Source organism: Excalfactoria chinensis, chromosome 2, assembly GCF_039878825.1.
Source record: "Excalfactoria chinensis isolate bCotChi1 chromosome 2, bCotChi1.hap2, whole genome shotgun sequence".
Lineage (NCBI taxonomy): Eukaryota > Metazoa > Chordata > Aves > Galliformes > Phasianidae > Excalfactoria > Excalfactoria chinensis.
Genome location: NC_092826.1, coordinates 4,257,128 through 4,277,160, shown reverse-complemented (window position 1 = coordinate 4,277,160; position 20,033 = coordinate 4,257,128). Strand labels below are relative to the sequence as shown.

The 20,033-nt window shown below is 38.7% G+C and overlaps 1 protein-coding gene across 6 annotated transcripts in view; it reads right to left on the bottom strand.

The window, feature by feature from the left end:
- TRAPPC9 (trafficking protein particle complex subunit 9) overlaps positions 1–20,033 on the bottom strand; it is a 446,388-nt gene that overhangs the window by 261,357 nt on the left and 164,998 nt on the right. The gene's annotated exons all lie outside the window — the stretch shown is intronic.

The following is a 20,033-nucleotide window of genomic DNA, read 5'->3' as shown; positions in this document are numbered from 1 at the left end:
ATACAAAGCAAATAAAATCCTGTCCAAGTCTGCCATTTTAGATGCACTATGTAAAAATTGCTTCATCTATCCTCTTGGAAAACAGTAAATGTGAATAATATGGATAAATGAGAAGTGTGGAAAATACTGCATGATTTGCTTTGTTCTGAAAGTAAGCTTTTTATAGAAAGGATTTCCTTTTTTGTTGCTTATTATTCTCCATTTCACTTCTCCCATTCTACTAGAAAGGAGACGCCATCAAGCAGCAAATTGAGGAAGAAAGCCGCAGAGATTTTTTATTCCCATTGATTCCCATTGAGCCTCCCTCAGGGATATACAAATTGGAAATTGCTAAATTATCATCTAATAGGCAGAAACAACGTAGGCGAGACCAATTAAGTAAAAGGCAGAAAGTTGTATTACACATGTAATTAAATGAAATTCTTTGACTAGACTGCATTTGAATAATTTCCCAAAAAGGACAAAATTTCACTTTAATCAGCGCATGACACATTGTATGACATGTCACTAAAACAGCACATGAAGAGTTTTGATATTAAAAGAAAAAACAAAACAAAACAAATCAAATCTGAACTGTAAATGAAGTTATTTCCAGATGTGAAGGAATGGGCTAAATAGCAGCCCACATTCACACTCTAATAACACATTAAATGAGTACAAAGTGTAAGGTGGTTGGGTTTTTTTGTTGCTTTCCTCATGGGGTTTTTTCTCTGGCTGTAATATCCTTTAAATATGCATCCACACGTTTTCTCCAACTGCACTTTTCTCTCACAGAAGTTCCCACTTAGGCACAGGATGTAGGAAATCACTAAATCAAGTCAGCACCTTAATTGCGGACTGAAGTACGACTGACGATAAATAGGGATGATAGCTTTGGTTTGTAATCATGGACATCATCAAAAAGAGTAACATAACGGTGGAAAAAACAACAGTGCAATCAATGCCCCTCTACAAGGCTTCAGGTCCTTCTTCTCAAACCATTGCACCGAGCAAACTATGCTCATCGAAGGCTCTAGCTCATCAGTGCCCACTGTCCAGACTTGTGATACTGTGCAGGTGCTTTGCCCTAGCCCTTGGAAGAGGGCAAATTATGGTCAAAATGTACTCCAAAAGGGACATACAAGTGATGCCCCAGAGCTACAGCAGCCAGAGGAGCAATGCACACTTCTCCCTACAGTGCTTTCACAAATTCTGAAGTGCCTAAATCAGCCAAAAACCAAAGCATCATCACTCCATTTTGAGAACAATGCAATAAGATTTAGTTCATTTAAACAATCCAATAGGATTTAGTTCGTTTAAACCTATAATTGTTTATAAAACCGATAATCTGAATATCAGCTATGGATTAACAACTTTAAGCAGAATTGATTTTTTTTGGAATGGAATTAATTGTGTAATCCTTCTGCAAATGAATGGGCAAATGCCTTCAGGAACTTACGGCAGCCTCTATAAGCCAAGCCAAACCAACATTTACCTTCAAGTAGTTCCTAATAAGAAACTTTGTCTTTCTTTGTGTATTATATATCTCCAGTCAATACCATTTTAATAGTAAATCTTTGACCTTCTGTCTGAGAAAGTTCCTGTCCCATTGGAATTAATTTGCTAAGTAGGCTTAGAAACCCTGGTGAAATCATTATCATCATTTCATTATTGGAAATGTCACATTGTTTAGCTCTTCAATGTGCACAAACTAAAATGAATGACTTTGAAAGGAAAAACTGTGATTTGCTTTCCCAGTTGAATAGTGTGGATGTGTAGAAAATGACAGAGGCATGTGATTTAAATTACCCTAGAAAAAAAAGCCACCTCTTGGTATCACAGGAACAACAAACACAGCTTCTTAAAAATGCTAACATTTTTAATGTGCTTACTGTTCTTATGTCCAAGGGATCAAAACAAAATGAGTTTGTGAAGTTGATGGCAGCCCTGAGAACAGCAAGATGCAATACAAAAGATAAAAACTGGGACCTGTTTTGGTCAGCCTGGATTCATGTATTCAGGACAAACGGTACAGACGTAACCAACTGCCTGATGTCACCGTGTGCCTGAAAATATTACTGTACAGGAGTCCAGCCTGAACGAACACTAGATGGAAGACAAGAAACTCATCTTCAAAATTACAGATGACCAACACTTTACAGAAAAGACCTCCCAGAAAAATACAGGAGAGAATACAGGAAAGAAGGTAACTTGAAAATACGTAGAATATCCTGGGAAACAACACTAAGGAGCAGTGACGCAAGCATGCTCCTTGTCTAGATATAAATTCCACATTAAGCCTGTGTACGTATAATCATTACCTATTAAACACCCATTTGTAGTGATTTTATCAGGGCTTGCAAGTTTCTTTCATGCAGTTCTCCATTTCATACCAAAGTGGTCGCAAATATATATTCTTTACTATGTTCAATCTTCCTCCTGTGCATTCTGAAGGAATACAGGCAATAGATGAATTAGTCAGCTAATGATGAATACCTTAAGATATGCTCTCCAGCAATAGACTGAGGGGGTCAAAAAAGGCATTACAGCTGAAGTACAATGTACCTATAGTGCCTGATGCTGTTGGTTGGACATGGCAGAGCTGCTGTAAGGTGAGATGGGGTAAAGGCTACTCATGACTAATGAATAAATGGCTTCAAAGTTAAAGAAGAGAGATTTAGGTCAGATGAAAGGAAAAAGGTTTTTACAACAAAGGTAGTGAAGCACTGGAATGGGTTGTTCAGGAAAGCAGTGGATGCCCCTTGAGACACTGAAAGTCAGTCAGGATGGGACTCTGAGCAACCAGATCTAACTGTATCCCTGCTCATTCCAGAGGGGTTGGACTAGATGGCCTTTAAAGTTCCTTTCCAACACATATGATTCTATTGGAGTATTTCTTGTAGAACATAGGGCAGCTTATTATTTAAGCCTATGGATATTCTCAAAAACATCTCAAAGACTTCAAACTTCATTCTCTAAGTTTACGTCAGTACTTTACAAGTATGAAAACCAATAGGACTTCATCTCCTGACTTCAAGAATGCTGCATATGGACGCCTATCTTTAAATGAAGGAAACAGGACAACACTTTCAACAATAACTCTTATCAAATATATAGGGGGAAAAAAATCCTACAGATTTGTATGTGCACTGAAGTTGTTAATTATATGCTCTTTGCTGCAGGAGGGAGTAATATTTATAAAATATTTACTAAATCTACATATGTTGCTGCATTCTTTCACTCCCACATCTTCCAAAGTTCAGAGTATTGAATAATGCAGTTTCTTTTCAATGGCTAAAATTTCTTTACAGTGTTATTGTATCTTTCTAAAAAAGAAATCATTCTGTTGTGTCACAGCTTTAGGAGATGTAGGCTTAGCGATCTCACAATGCAAAAACATTGAGTTTTAATCCTTTTCACTTCAGTGAAGGAACAATACATTCTCCATCCTGCTTCTATTAATAACTGATTTTTCTTGTAGCATATTTCTCAGATATAGAGACAAATCTTCAGACAAAACTTTAGCCATGCCTATAGATCCTCATTATCTAAATTAAGTTAATCCTGGGGATAATGATCCTTTGTTTAATGTGCACTTATATTCTTTATTTGGAGGTCAGTAGTTCCAAATCAGATTTCTGGAGTTCATCATTTACTTTCTCCCTTTTAGTCTTCTAATCTCCAACACACAGATTATTAATGTTTATAATCTTCATCCCACTCATCATTATCAATAACAAGCATTTTCAAAGACTCTGCTATGCCCAAAAGAGAAGGAAGTGCAAAGGCAAGTCAGCATTTGGCCAAGTAATTAAAATTCAGTTAACATTTCCATAGATAATACATGTTCCAGATGATAATGAAACCCTTTATCATGCTCTTCCACTCCAGTGGCCAAACAGTGTTAAATATTAATAGATATGGAAAAGGATGGTTATTCGCCAAAAAGTTCAGGCTCTTTTAAGATGCCTCAGTCTACTTCAGTGCTTACATATTGGTTGTGTTCACGATATAAGACAGTTTTTAGCCCAAGAGTTACCAGATCACTTAACACCTCACTGCTGCCCTGACCCACCTACACACTGCTTGAAGGTGGCACATCTCCCTCACCTCCTTCAGCTTCTCTCAGCATCCAGACTAAATTCAACATCAAAAATGAGACTGATGAAATTAAACCATCTGCAGACTTTTAAACCTGCAGGTCCCAAAGATTTTGCAATCAATTTCACCAAGATCCGGCCTCTCCACCACCCTCAAGAACAGGCAAAGTACAGGAAAAGTATCTTTTCCTGCTGTCAATGGAAATCTGTCTAGCCAGGCTGCAGTAAATTTACCACGCCTCTGTCAGCCACTCAGTTAAGCAGAGCGATGCTCTCCACACCACAGACTTTTGATCTGAGCTCTGGGACAATTTCGTAACTCAAAAGACCAAGCAGCTCCTGGAAACGTAGTCATGATAATATGGATACAATTATTATAGCAGTTTCAATGCCTTCTTCCTGAGATAATTTTAGTAATAGTTGGAACTGGGGAAAGGCATCCATCACTACAATCTGTGAATTAGGAACATACATTATTTGACGTGGGCTGCTGTAGCACCCACAGCAGTCACATTTCTGGTTGATATTCAACACAAACAAAATTCTAGACACATTCAGGTCTGGAAAGTAACAAGAAGAATTTACGTTGGGCATTAAAGTTTATTGAGAAGCCAAAAAGGAATGACTACGCAAACCAAATCACTTTGTGCCTCATTTTACACTGGTTTCCTGACTACACATCACACAGTGCTATGAGCACCCATCAACACCTTTAATACCTCCCAAAGCTCCAACACACTAAAATGCATCAGAGACTTTGTGCCCCAACCAAGACAAAACCTAACAGTGTAGGGGCTGAAGATGAAAGGCTCCTCTCTGTAGATGCTGTCTGTGTCTCATCAAACAAAAAGCATGGCTCAAATTAACTCAAGTACATGAAATAGCGGCACAATCATTTCTAGGAATCTTTGTGCTTGTTTTAGGTAATGATAAAAAATTACTCTGCTTTACTCAGTGTGTACCTACTAGTACACAGGCCCCCATGAAAGGGCTTAAAGCAACTGCACATCCACACTGTACATCCTTTTGCTGGCAGTGGTCTTGACCTACAACAAATGGATATTTACATAAAAATACACGAAATACAAAAAGTTCACCCCCAGAAGATGCATAGAAGCAAATTAGTTTCCCTCACAGAGTGGCAGAATTATATTTCAGCAGTAGTTACCACATGGAACTTGAACCATAAAAGCAATTACCAATTTCCAGAATTAGAATACATGTCTCTATTTCCTTTCTTTTCAGAAAACAGCAGCACTAAAACTCCACTCTTCTAAAATGAGAGGAAACCTAGTTCAGAACACATTTAGAAGGGTCACTAAGCGGGGTTTCATGAGGAATAATCTCTGGAAAGTATGGAGAAAAGTGCACAAGAAAAGCAGTCGTTCTTGTTGCAAAGAGAGCTAAGGGTGGATGACAATTATCAGTGTGTATCAACAACTGCAACCAAAGAAGGTAAGGAAAGTTAAGTCCCTGCCTTGTCATTATAAAGCTCCTTGCTGCAGCTTCATTAACGATTCACAAAACAAATGACAACTTTTGCAAAGCTTGTTTAAGCCTCATCGGCACTCATGGAGAGCAGGGAGCTGGGGAACTGCACCTCCCTGTTCTCCAGCTCTTCCACAGTAAGGTTTCTTGTCATCAGAGTATTTTGTCAGTCTGGAAAAAATGGCATCTAAGCTGCAAGATATGGCTCCTGCCTCAAACTGTGACAAGTAATGACCAACATTTGCCTTAATTTCAGCACACTGGCCAGTGGTAGTACCAGTAGTTACGTGATATGGAACTTGTTAGTGATGGGAATAATGCCAAATATCTCAAGGGGCCTCTTTATTAAGGGAACTGCATTACCAACAAAAAGTTGTGATGATTTTGCTGAGAAATACTGGGATTTTTAGTGCAGGCTCCAGGGAAAGACTGAAATTTCCCTGGAATTGTACAAGAGCACCACTGTGGTTTAACAGTGGACTGGAGTAAAGCATCCAGGCAGAAATGCTCACGGCTCTACTTGCTGCCCTTAGCACCACCAGACCAGACTGTGGCTTACAAAGTCTGCTCGGTTACACTCAGCTCCAGACCCTGCTATGTACAACTTCAAGGCCATAAGGTGACAGACCTTCCTCAAGACAGTGTATTCTGAAGATGTTTTCCCCTCTTTTCATTAGAAAAGAGGAAAAGAAAATCAAGGTGCTCCAGGATCAGACATAAAAAAGAGAGATTTACGCAAGTAGTAAAAACAGGCTGAAGGAAGGGAGACCCTCAAAAGACAAAAAGCTTCTAAGTCCGCATCCAAAACTGAAAGTTGGCTATTACTATTTTGAACTCAACACAAGTAAAGCAAAAGTCTAGAAGGAAACTTTAGAAACGCAACTGAAATGTTAAAGTGGTGAAGGATGAAGAATTTCAGGAGGTGCTCACAAGTAACAAGTGCATTAGTTCATTCCTGAAACACAGGAGAAGTGAGGGCATTTGGTGACATTGGAAATGCACTGATCCTTCTTGGAAAGTGTACATGGGGCAAAGAAAAAAAAAAGAAAGAAAGAAAAGGAACCTATTTTGACCAAAAAAAAAAAGTACATCAAAAGCAAATGACATACAAAGAGAACAGACATAGTTGCTACAAAGCACTGTTTCCACAGCCACATTTTATTAGCTAAAAAATACTAAAGGATTCTAGACTGATCAAATGAAGTCTGCAGAAGAAGCGAGCTATTTTATGAGATTCCAAGACAAGATTCTCTCATCCCACTCAAGGGTTGAGAGAATAAAAAGAATAAAAGACAAAATGCAAGTAATTGCATGGTGAAGCTGTTCCTGTTCCGGTACCTTACACATCACACTTTCCCTTCATTAACTTTTAATTACTTAACATAGTACTGTTAAATGCAAAGATCTTGGTGAAAAGCAAATTCGCCTTATCACTGCACAACCTGTACTCTTATATATTTCATATTATATCATGGAGTTTAAAAGTATAATGAAAACAGTAACGCTGGTTGAGGCTCAGATTTCCCCCAGAATGTTCTTTTCTTGGTTGCTGCAAGTAAACACTTGGTAGAATAGCATATCACAAGACAGAAAGCTCCTAATTGTAGCCCTGGAAAAACAGCCTAAGAAAATCAGTAAGTGGGCTCTGAACACTTGTAAGCTGATATGACAATTTAGAGATGTCCATGCATTGAGCTGACACACAAAAGACGAAGAACTACATCAGCCTTCTTGGGATTTGAACCTCTGGTTTCAAAAGTCTAAATATTTCTAATCTGATGTGCCAGGCATTCATCCAATCCATCCAGTTGTACTTTTTCTTAGTGTGCTTTCCTTTGAACATTAATATTTTCCCTAAAAATGGGTACAGAAAGCATTTGATTACTGAAATATGAAGGCATGGACTCCAACAAAGCCATAACACTGCAGCCTGTCAAAGGTGATAAGTGCCTCTGATTATTCTTTACTGTGTTCCCTGGAGTCAGCATTTCATTAAATAGCAATGCTCTCTTTTAAAAATAGATTCACCACTGTGATGTCCTGAGGTTCTTTCCCATTTTTAGCTAAAACTACGTAGAGACGGATTTCTTTCCTCAGTAATTATATCTGATTTTCAGTTTTGTTGTTACTGATAAGATTTGTTAAGTTTGGGTAATACAACCTGAAACAATTTATGAGCGCTATAACAGCTATTTTTTTTCTCTGTTTTAAGAATCTTCCTTTGACTGGATGAATGAAGAGCCTCGTCATAGAAATCACAAAATGCCTTAACAATTATGTATTAAGTTAAATCCAGGCAATTTGACTGTTGTATCCACGAAGAAAGGCAATACAGTCAAACATTGTTGCGTGTCAAACAAATCAGGTTGTTTATTGCATAACAACCAGTGTATTTCAGAACAGAAAGCATCTACAGCATCTCCTTAATAACACCTGATCAAAATGTGTACTTCTTCCTTACTGATTAGGATATTATTTCAAGTAAAATAACTGTTTATTAAAAATAATAATAATGATAATTCATGAATTTATGCAGGAAATTGTAACAAAGTACTGAAAAGAGCAAATATATTTTCAAACATATCTGTCTTCTTGATGCAATAGAGATAAATTACTCCTGCTCTGTAGAATACTTATCTAATTAGGGACAGCAGCAGGGCAGCTGAATTGATTCCCTGCTAACTGAAACTCAGAAAACATTTTCCACAAGACTTCAAAATTTTCCCTTCTTTTCTTCGTTAGTAGAACACCCATCAAACATCAGAAGAGATTAAAGCAACGCTACCAGAAGTGAGGGGAAAAAATGTATTCAAATATTGTCTCTGGATATTTAAGTTGGAGCATCCCATAGGCAAGCTTAAAGGATTAACCAATTACAGCTGAATTACCTGTAGTGAAACCTGGTCGGAATTCAACAGTGTTTGCTGCAAGGAAAGATATTCTTCTAATCTGGAAACATTAACTGAAATATTGATAACCACTGATAGTGGTCTTGAAGTTGACTAATTTAGATTCTTGATAAGGAGATGCTTCTTCATAGAATCACAGAATCACCAAGGTTGGAAAAGACCTAAAAGATCATCCAGTCCAACTGTTCACCTATTACCAATAGCACCCACTAAACCATGTCCCTCAACACAACATCCACTTGTTCCTTACATATTCTGATGAAAAGCTCTTAAAGACATCATAGAATCGTTAGAATCATAGAATTACCCAGGTTGGAAAAGACCTTGAAGATCATCAAGTCCAACCACAGCCTAACCAGTACCCCATCTCTAAAAAAAACCTCTGCTAAATCATATCCCTGAGTACCACATCCAAACGGCTCTTAAACACATCCAGGGATGGCGATTCAACCACCTCCCTGGGGAGCCCATTCCAGTACCTAACCACCCTTTCTGTAAAGAAGTTCTTCCTAATATCCAACCTAAACTTGCCCTGGCGCAACTTGAGGCCATTTCCCCTCGTCCTGTCACTTGTCACTAGTGAGAAGTACGGATCATACTTGGATCTGTAACCTAGACCTATAAAAAAAATAAGGTTGATATCAACTTTAGCACAAATTCTAAGGATTACCACTGAAAAGGATAAACAAAGCAAAAAAAAAAAAAAAAATGTTAGCAGTTGGTATCCCAAATAAACAACTTCTTTCACTTTGAAAACAAGGCTCAAGCAGCAAGCAAGAAGAACCTACGCTGCAAAAAAGTGCAGCATTTTGTATTACTTTTTACTTTTTTGAAGTAAACATGGTGGCATTTTGAAATAAAGACCTACTGCATCACTATTTGCTATGTTTCAAAAATGTCAGAGATGGTACGGTTCCATTGAATCATTCTATATGCACAGAGAAAATCCTTGAGCCACAAGTTCAGTTCGAAACCCTAGAAGAAAAAAACAATTAAGAGAAATGTGTCCCTGGGAATAAATACCTGAACTGTACGAGGATTGATGAAGACAGAATAGACAGAGTCAGGCTCTTCTCAGTGGCACCCAGCACCAGGATGAAAAGTAGGGGGCACAAACCCAGATAAAGAAAAATCCCTCTAAACGCAGAAGAAGCCGTTTTGTTGCGGTTAGGAACAGGTTGCTCAGAGCTGCTGTGTAGTCTCTGTGTGGTGTGATTATGTTCATGATTCTGCAGCCTTACTAGGAAAAAAGTACCTCTTCTGCCTTCAAAGTATTTAGGAAGACCAAAGGGCAAAAAGTCTGTCTGAAGGCTATCATAGAACTCCAGTCCTCTTACCTCCTGGTTCCAGGTTAGGCTTACTGAGAAATAATTATAAAGCAAAGGGGGGAAAAAAAATCTTCAGTAGATAATAATATTTCTGAAGATTAACAGGGTTGAATAACACAGACCAAGAGACTGCTTTACAGAAATAAATATTATGTCTTCTGTGAAAGAAGAGCATTTCTATTTATCAGGTAAAGTTATGCAGAGCTGCATTGATTTTGTTGGGTTTTTTTACGTTTAAATACTTGAGAGATTGCTTGCATAAGGCCTAGTTAGCTCAGAAAATCTTAACACACTGGAAGAGAACTTTACACAAGAACCTGGGGGATCATCTCCTGCTCATTATCTCTGCCCTCAGAAGAACTGAAAGTTTTCTTGTACAGGCATCTCATGCTGTTGTTTCAATTAATTTCACCAAAAATAAATTGAATTCACTTTAAGGAAATCTCCAACCTTTGGTTATTCTCAGCTTCGACAGAAAACATCACCTGAAGGGAAGGGAGGGGTAAAAGCAAAATCTTGTTCTGCGTCAGAAATCTGTTCATTCGAGATGGGGAGTTGTTAAAGAAGGGGGAAAAGGGAAACAGAGGTTAAGCTGGGGAAGAAGTGTGTGTGTGTGTGTGTGAGAGAGAGAGAGAGAGAGAGAGAGAGAGAGAGAAGGGGAATAAGGCACAAAAAGGAAGCACTAAGGGATACTCTAATGCTGACTCTCATACATGCTACCCAATGCACCCCAAAGTGATGGAGGCAAATACAACACATTTACCATGTGAGTACCTGAGAACAGTGTCCTGAGCACATCTGATGGACATAAGCTGCAGAATTTAGCACTTGAGCAATCAGGGACAAATGAACATGTAACGTGAAGGCAAGTTTTGTTAGAGGTTGGCAATTTACTCAACAATGTTCTGTATCAACAGCAAACATTCTGTACAGAGCATGCAATGAACAGGAAACTGTGTTCTCATGGGAACCTCCCGAAGTGCTAATATCACACAAAGAGTAAGGGCTCATTCGGAGACATGGGTAAAAATAACCACCATACAGCAAATAGCTCAGATGAAACATGCATCATTAAACTTCAGATAGATGAAGAATTTGCTGTAACAGTAAAATTTCTATTCTCTTTTTTTATTTGAGAAGGTCATAGAAGTTAGTGCATTGAAGTTCAGTGTTGTTTATCTTCGAGTAGCAACTCAAATCACTGACTTGGCACTCAATACAGGCCTTACTCTAGCATCACATCAATAATAACCATCACTTTAGCATCACTTCATTTGCCCTCAATTATTGTTTTATAGAATATTCTCAGCAAAACTCAAGTCTCAAGTCCTATTCCGGATAATGTTCCAAAATATGAGTAACCATTTAGTATTCTTTTATACATAAATGATGTGAATTTCATAGAATCTAGAATGGTTTGGGTTGGAAAGGACCTTAGATATCATCCAGTTCCAAGGACCTTTACAAGAATCCGTAATAAGAAACTTGAAAGGACATTTATTGGTTGGAAGAGGTTTGAAGAGTATAAATAATGTCACAGTAATTAATTTGCATCCTGCCTTTACAACAGTTGTCCCTGACCTGTCTCATTGTTACTTTATCTCAGAGCACTACATTAAGTATTAATAAAGTGATCTCAAATCTTATTTCAATAGAAATAAGGAGCAAATTAGCAAGGCGACTCAAACAATCTTCTGAGGTTATGCCAATATTCTCAAAACAGGTTATTTTTAAATTAATTACTGCTAGTGAGCACAAGCAGAAAATGGCAGGCCTTGTACCACTAACATTAAATCTCTCAAATCATTATAATACACCTAATCTGAGCTTTTCTTTTTATTCACACATAGTAACTTCCAGCTCTTTCATTCCACTTGGTAACAAAAAAAGGTAGAATGTGTAACACAGCTCTCCATCAAAATCAGGATTTATGTGGCTTACAATCATTCTACTTCTTATTGATTCTTCCTTTTTTAATCATACCCAAAATAAAACTGACTCTTTGCTCTCTGAAGACAAAGAGGACGACAAACACACAAATTTACTGAGCAGCATAATAAGACTATCAAGCCTTACAGATAATACTCTCTGTAGGAGCAAACCTTTCCTTTACCTTGACAGATGCAATTCAGAATAAGGCACGGTATGAAATCAAAATATTGAAACTGTCAAATATAATCTCTCTTCTGGCCCACCATGCAAAACTGAACCTTTATTTTATAAACAAGAAAGCTGTTTTATTGCTTTTGCAGACCAAGGTCTTCAAGATGACTCAGAATTACCCTGAGGAACATACAGCGTAAGAAGGCAGACAAACAAAACTATACAAACCCAACTTGGTCTTATAGTTACGTAGATGGAAATATGCAGCCCAGAGAGAATATTTTTACTATAGAGAACTGGAGAGGCTATGAGAGTAACTCTCCCCTTGGTTCACTTCCTCACACACAGTATGAGAGGAGTGCTGGTTTTTTATGCACTCACTAAGATGAACTCTACTCCCCTCTCCTCCCTCCAGCTGTTCCAGCAGCACTGCCCTTCCTATTTCATAGCCTCCTTTTCCAGCCTTCTCAACTCTCTTTGCATTCTTTCTCCATTTCGAGTTTATTCAATTTTTTTCCTTATAATGCAACAGTTTCCAATCTAAGAAATCCCTACTCTTGATCTTCTGTTCCCAAACACAATCTCCACACCTAGTTCTGAAATCACCGAATGTTACTCAAACTTACTACTCCAAATTCATTTCTGCAATCAATTTCCAATGCTCACCAACTTAATCCCTGCCTCTTTCATTCCACAGTTTTAATGAGGATTACCAAAACCTCATCAAGATAAATTCAGAATGTCCACATCATTATTGTCTATCAGACCCATGCTGTATTTCAAATGACCCTCGCTGCTTTTTATGTACATTGCGATGAAGAGAATGAGGCATAATCCCTATTAGCAAATACCTAATTCACCACAACTTTGGATTTTTTGTCATGCTTTTGCCTGACTTCTTTGGCACCAGTTTCAATTTCTGCTTCTGATCTGATGATCATCCAACCAGGCTGAACTCTGCCCATGCTCATGTCACAGCTTCTAACAAGACCTGGATTCTTACCTTCAGCTCCATGCTCACACCTCATTCCAAAACTTGCAGGCCATTTAGATTCTCTGATTCGTTACATCTCAGGCCCAGCAGTTCTGAACACACTTCTAGATAACGCACTTTATTCAGCTCAGGTTTTTACCTGGCTGAAAATTTGGTTTTAATCTAGCTTTAATCCATTACCTAGATACAATACCCCAGAGATCATAATGCCGGCTTAGAATTCCTTAAAATAGGACATTACTCACTTGCTAGCCAAAGGCATTTCTGTGCCAGCTCTGTCTACCTGGATGCTACAAAGCAGTTCAATGTCATCTAAGGCTTCAGTATTGCTTGTCAGAGAACTTCGGCTGAGTGCATTATTGCTTTCATATCTTATGCATGTTGCTGTTCTTCTCTACAAGTGCTGCTGAAAAGTATTGTTTCTCCTAGTTTATATAATCAGCTTCTTCATCATGTTCTGCACATTATTCAAAACTTTAACAATAACTAGTTTTGCTATAAACACTAACAGAACATGACTGGGTTCAGAAAGTTGTTAGGCACTTCTATTCAAAGCAAGCAAAATAAAGTGTCTCTGTTTGCCCCTGTACTCGACATTGGTGAGGCCTCACCTCAAGTACTGTGTTCAGTTTTGGGCACCTCAGCACAAGAAAGACATGGAGGTACTGGAGCAGGTCCAGAGAAGGGCAATGAGGCTCATGAAGGGCTTGGAGTATCAGCCCTATGAGGAGAGGCTGAGGGAGCTGGGGCTGTTTAGTTGGGGAAAAGGAGACTGAGGGGAGACCTTATTGCTCTCTGCCAATATCTGAATATTGAATATAATAGGTGCTTACAGTGAGAGCAGGGCAGGTCTCTTCTCACTGGTGACAGGACAAGGGGAAATGGCCTCAAGTTGCACCAAGGTAAGTTCAGGTTGGACGTTAGGAAACACTTCTTTACAGAAAGGGTAGTTAAACACTGGAATAGGCTCCCCATGGAGGTGGTTGAGTCACCGTCCCTGGATGTGTTTAAGAGCCGGTTGCTGAATTCCTGAAGGTGCCTAAGCACACCAATAACTGGGGGAACTTACTTTGCTAAGAGATGGGAGAACATTATTTTCTATCTTCTCCCATTTTACTTTGATTACATATGCAATTATTTTGACGTGAGTACAGCAGGCATGCCTGGCTGGGCTCAGTTTTCTAATGCTGAAAAGAGAATCCCATGTCCCTGGAATAAGTCCTACGATTTCTATCATTTTAGTTTTGAACTTTTCCATAGTACATCACATCCAAATAAGGATAAAGTGCAACCTACATATTTATTTCTACTATAATCACTTAATATCTGGAAATCATTTAAATGATTCTATATCTGTCATGCAGTTTTTATGTGCCTATCTGAATGGTTTTAAAATAACCAAGAGGTTGTCAAAGAATCATAGAATCCTTAGAGTTGGAAGGGACCTCCAAGGGCCATCCAATCCAACTCCCCCGCAGTGAACAGGGACACACACAGCTCAATCAAGTTGCTCAGGGCCTGATCCAACCTCACCTTGAAAGTCTCCAGGGAGGAAGCATCAACCACATCTCTGGGAAACCTGTTCCTGTGCCTCAGCACCCTCACTGCAAAAGATTTCTTCCATATATCTGAACTAAAAATCTATCTCTTCTTTATGTCTTTTTACACCTAAATATATAAACACATATAATTTTGAAACACTCTTGTTCTCCCAGAAATGTATTTTAGATTTTAGGACTCGGCCAAATGCCGAGTCCTGCACTTCGGCCACAACAACCCCAGGCAGCGCTATAGGCTTGGGGCGGAGTGGCTGGAGGACTGTGTGGAGGAAATGGACCTGGGGGTACTGATTGATGCACGGCTGAACATGAGCCGACAGTGTGCCCGGGTGGCCAAGAAGGCCAACGGCATCCTGGCTTGTATCAAGAATGGTGTGGTGAGCAGGACTAAGGAAGTCATCCTGCCCCTGTACTCGGCATTGGTGAGGCCTCACCTCGAGTACTGTGTCCAGTTTTGGGCACCTCAGCACAAGAAAGATATGGAGGTACTGGAGCAGGTCCAGAGAAGGGCAACGAGGCTCGTGAAGGGCTTGGAGAATCAGCCCTATGAGGAGAGGCTAAGGAAGCTGGGGCTGTTTAGCCTGAGGAAGAGGAGGCTGAGGGGAGACCTTATTGCCGTCTTCCAGTACCTGAAAGGTTCTTACAGTGAGAGTGGGGCAGGTCTCTTCTCACTAGTGACAAGTGACAGGACGAGGGGAAATGGCCTCAAGTTGCGCCAGGGCAAGTTCAGGTTGGATATTAGGAAGAACTTCTTTACAGAAAGGGTGGTTAGGTACTGGAATAGGCTCCCCAGGGAGGTGGTTGAATCGCCATCCCTGGATGTGTTTAAGAGCCGTTTGGATGTGGTACTCAGGGATATGATTTAGCAGAGGTTGGTTTTTTTTTGTTTTTTTTTTTTTAGAGATGGGGTACTGGTTAGGCTGCGGTTGGACTTGATGATCTTCAAGGTCTTTTCCAACCTGGATAATTCTATGATTCTATGATTCTAGATATTTAGTACGTGCCATGTAAGCAGAGTCTGTATTCTGTTATAGAAACTGGGCAAAGCATCAGTGTGTCATCACTTACCCAGAACAAACTGAACAGGTTTAAGCAAATTCAAGGAATTTAACTAAGCAGGTTTAATAACATACTGGTAGCACAGCCCACTCAGGCAATAATAACAAGCAGCTACAAAACCATTACGTACATACACTCATGATGAATGTGTGCTGCATATAATTCAGTCTTCCATGAAAATCAAAGGTGTAATCTACTTAGAGACCATCAAACAAGGGCATACGTCACACATGGCTGGAATGTGCTGAGGTAGTCAGGAAATCAAACCCGGAAAACGTTTCTTATCAGGATTCTATCTCTCAGCAGATGCAAAAGAAAAGTAGGGATGCCTCGCGTCAGAAAAGCAGCCAGTCAACCATTATATATTAATCATATCTATCAACTGTGTAGAGCTGTGAAACAACCTGTTGCAGTCGCCAAAGACCAAGAATAGTCATCTTTAAAACAGTGAAACAGCGAGTAAACAGTGAGGCACAAATATCTGACTCGGGTTAGAGATGAACAGACAAAGTCAAGAGAACTGCACTAAGCGCACTGACAAAAATGGAGATGCAAATACAAATTACAAGGAAATCTGATCTTGATGAAATCTCCCCCTTAGATAATAAAAAACAGTTTTTGCTACTGTGAAGAAGATTGATGAAAACGAGAGGGAGAATGACACAATGAGAGCAAAGAATCTCCTGGTTTTCTGGTTTTAGGCAGGAAGACCATCCAGATTCCATTTCCAGCTAACCAAGTCAACAAAGTCATCTTTAAAAGCGATAAAGGAAAACAAGCTACAGAAACTGAATATACTGTTGGAAATAGTTTTTTTCTCCCTAAAAGTCAAAAACCCATCAAGAAAAAATAATCTTTATCAAAACAGTTGTAAAAGAAAGAGATTTGAAAAATAAAGGGCAAAAATCCTTTAGCACTGTATTTCCTAGATCAGTGCCAAATAAGGCAGGACTTGTAGCGCATTCATCTTACACATCTCATCCATTAGCTGCCATGTCTGCAGCTCAGCGTCTGGACAGCGAGCTAGGAGATATGGTTTAGGGGTTTTCTGTAGGTATGGTAAAGGGAAAACGGTTGGACTAGATGATCTTATTGGTCCTTTCCAACCTTGTGATTCTATGATTCTATGTTGGGTGTTTCCTGGAACCTTCCTCCTCCTTCCGTCATTGAGGACTGAGTGAGTCTCACCAGAAGCAGATAAAGTGTTTGGACTCCTAAAACTGCTCTTCAAACATCTGGGATCGGAAGGCACACAGAAGCTAGAAAGAATTATGCTTTAGGAAATGTATTTAACAGAAAAAGTACACTTTCTACTAGGATACTATTTTTTGTCAAGTTATTGTATTCCTTAGAGGCAATATAAGAAACAATTCCAGGTGGGAATAAAAAGTCACGAGAAAACAGAAGCACAGGAAGTGTTGAATCCTTCCCTCTGAGAAATCTTTAAGGCCACAGCTACATGTAGTCAAAGAAATTATTTCATAAGGAGAAAGAATAATATAGTCTATTTCAGAACTTATCCTGGCCCTTCTTCATCCTTTAACCTGAGTCTTCATTTCTCCAGGTTCCCTGAAAAACAACCAAAAAACTCCAGGTGTCAAATTAAACCAACACTCATTAAGTTCTGTCTGTCTTTCCCATACAGAGGCAGTAATCTTTCTTTTCCCTCCAGCCACCAATGACTTTGACAGAACTTCTACAGCACTATTTCTAGCTACTCGTGGCTTCACAGAACATAGAAGTTAGTTATCTTTTGAAGAACTTAAGCTATTCTTAGGAGAAGAATCAAATTTAAGTCTTAATAATAAAAAATAATCAAATAATAATTTAATAATTTAGCTTCTGGTGTTTCTTTGTTTTGTTTTTGTTTTTTTGTTAGTGGTGGGTTTTTTTTAATGCATTTTGGAGGTTTCCAGGTTCCTAACTTGTCTTAGGGTTTTTGGAGAGGCCACAGTGCACAGACTGCCAAGGGAGCTCTGGCCTGCCACATTTACCAGGTCCATCACCCAGCTGTAGGAGTTTCTGAACCTATTTCTATAAATCAAAGACACATTTCTGAGTACTGAGATATCTTGGGATCACATAGCAGTAATGTACAAACAAAGACAAAAACTTTCAAAAGAGCAAGAGTAGATTTTAAAGACCTAGTTACATTTCTGAGAACTTCTGTAGTCCCCATGCAAGCCAGAATCGATTTATCCAGGAAACAAATTTCAGCTTCTCATTATTTGTTCGGTACTGAGGAAAGGCTGCTTTACTGAATGTGGAATCATATGATTGAGTTCAAATGTAGATAAAGTGATGTTCAAAATTATGGGATTTGTAACAGACATAGGAAATGCTGAGCAGAAACTTGGAAGGAAAAAAGCAAGACTGGACCCAACATTCAGCTTGCTACAACACAGTTTGCCAGTATCAAATAACACGTTCCAAAGCTTTAGCTGTATTTTGTCAGTCGGTGCTTCCCGTTTTCCACAAACTGAATAAAGAAACAGTAAATGATGCATGCCGGCACTGCCCCAAGGGAATGGACAAAGTGACCTCAGTAAATCTTCCGTAGTCCTTCACAGCCTGAATCCAAATCATTCAGTGTTATGAACAGATGTGTGTTTATCAGTTTAACACCTGAGCAGTGACCCACAACCTGGTGACAGACTAATATAAGGGAAAACATAATCAGATGGAACTTAATTCCCCCCCTGAAAAAAAATCTGCACAACACAAACCCAAACTGAACAGTAGCTATGTGCCAAATGGCACCAAAGCAAGTATTCTGTCTTTCTAGTTATCGTTGTAATATCCGACGATTAACCATGGTTTGAGTAAAAGAGAATCAAAATTTGGAGCACTCCTAGGTTGAAATGGAAACACTGACAATAAATTACAGGTTTGGAAAAAGAAAAACTGAGCCCTTCAAAAATTACTGATAAGGCAAATATAATCAGCATATACGGGCATGAGAAATTCCAGGCAATTTGTTCCTTTCTAAATATAGACATTTTATGACTAACAACATACAAACTGTGTTTTCCCTTGATAATAACAACACACAAACTGTGTTTTCCCTAGAAAATACTTGCAAACTCATTAGGAAAGAAGAAACTACAATCCATCGAGTGGATGTTCCATCTTCGCCCAGAGACACCAAAGCTTTTCATTTTTTACTACAGAGTAACTTCACAACATACCATAAGACACTATATGTTAAATGACTCAAATTCCAATTGACTCGCTTGAAAAAGGTATCATACACACTAACAGCACTTTCAACTCCTGAGTGCAAAATGTAAGCTGCAACAATCAACAGCTTCTATCAAAAATCCTCCACATTTCTGCACCAATTACACTATTTACATCACACTTCCTTTGACGCTCTGCATCTGATTTTCTAAATCAGTTATTTAAAGTAATAAACATGAGAAATGAAAGCAATCTTTAAGTGAGAGGTAAATGAAGCAAAAGGGTTTTTTTATTAGGAAATCTATTTTTTTTTTCCCCTAAATACTCAGTATTTCCCAAACAGAAATGTCCGATCTTCAATTCAAATCAATGTATACATATCAAGGCATAACTAGAATCACTCAGAGAAGTTCTAATTCTCCACAATAAGTTCCAATTCAAAACATTTCTGTTTCACTATGGGTTCTAACTGTAGCATTCAGTGCAGTGATACATCATTGTTACTGTGCTGTACTGCAGCCTCTTTTCAAGTGTTCTGCATTTAAAGAAAATCCATCAACTCGGTAACAAGGGTTTTAAAAGCGAAATGAATTTTACAATCACCCCCCTCTACAATTATTCTCCTCTACTTCCATTCTCATATGGACTTACAGGAGTGAGTCCAGCGTAGAGCTACTGAGATGACGTAGGGATTGGAACATGAGTATTAAAACTGTATCTACTGTCATCAATAATACAAAGAGAGAAATGTAAAGAGCTCAGTTGACATCAGATCCTAATTTATATTTTCATACAGGAAAATAAAACTTCATGTCACTTCAAACTAATTAATTTTTGTGGCAGATTTTATTGGACCGTTACCCTCCATGAGCAGTCACAAACTTCTGACGGTGAATCATTCATAAATTGGATTCATAAGGCAAGAAGGCAGAGAAACGAACGGGATGTGTGAGTAATCCATTCAGTTTGTAAGTCCACTTAGTTATCTGAAACTACGACTTAATACAGTCTGCAAAACAGATTTTGGAACATCATATTAAATCCTTGTTATATAGTCACTTACATTCCTTTAAAAGTAGGATATATTACTAATCTCAATTGAAACTTGCTGTTACCTTACCCTTTTCTTCACCACTTCAGCTTGTCGAAGTTTGGTCTGTGTTTTACTAAAAGGCAATCTCTCAGTAGGTTTTCACTCTAGCTCAGTCATCTGCTGTACCAGAGAAATTTCTTTAAACATCTTTCTCCCTTCATACCAACTGCAAGTTTCTTTTGTGACTACACTGATTGAGGCTCTCCAGCACTTGGCCAAGAGAAGTATTTCCAAAACCAGG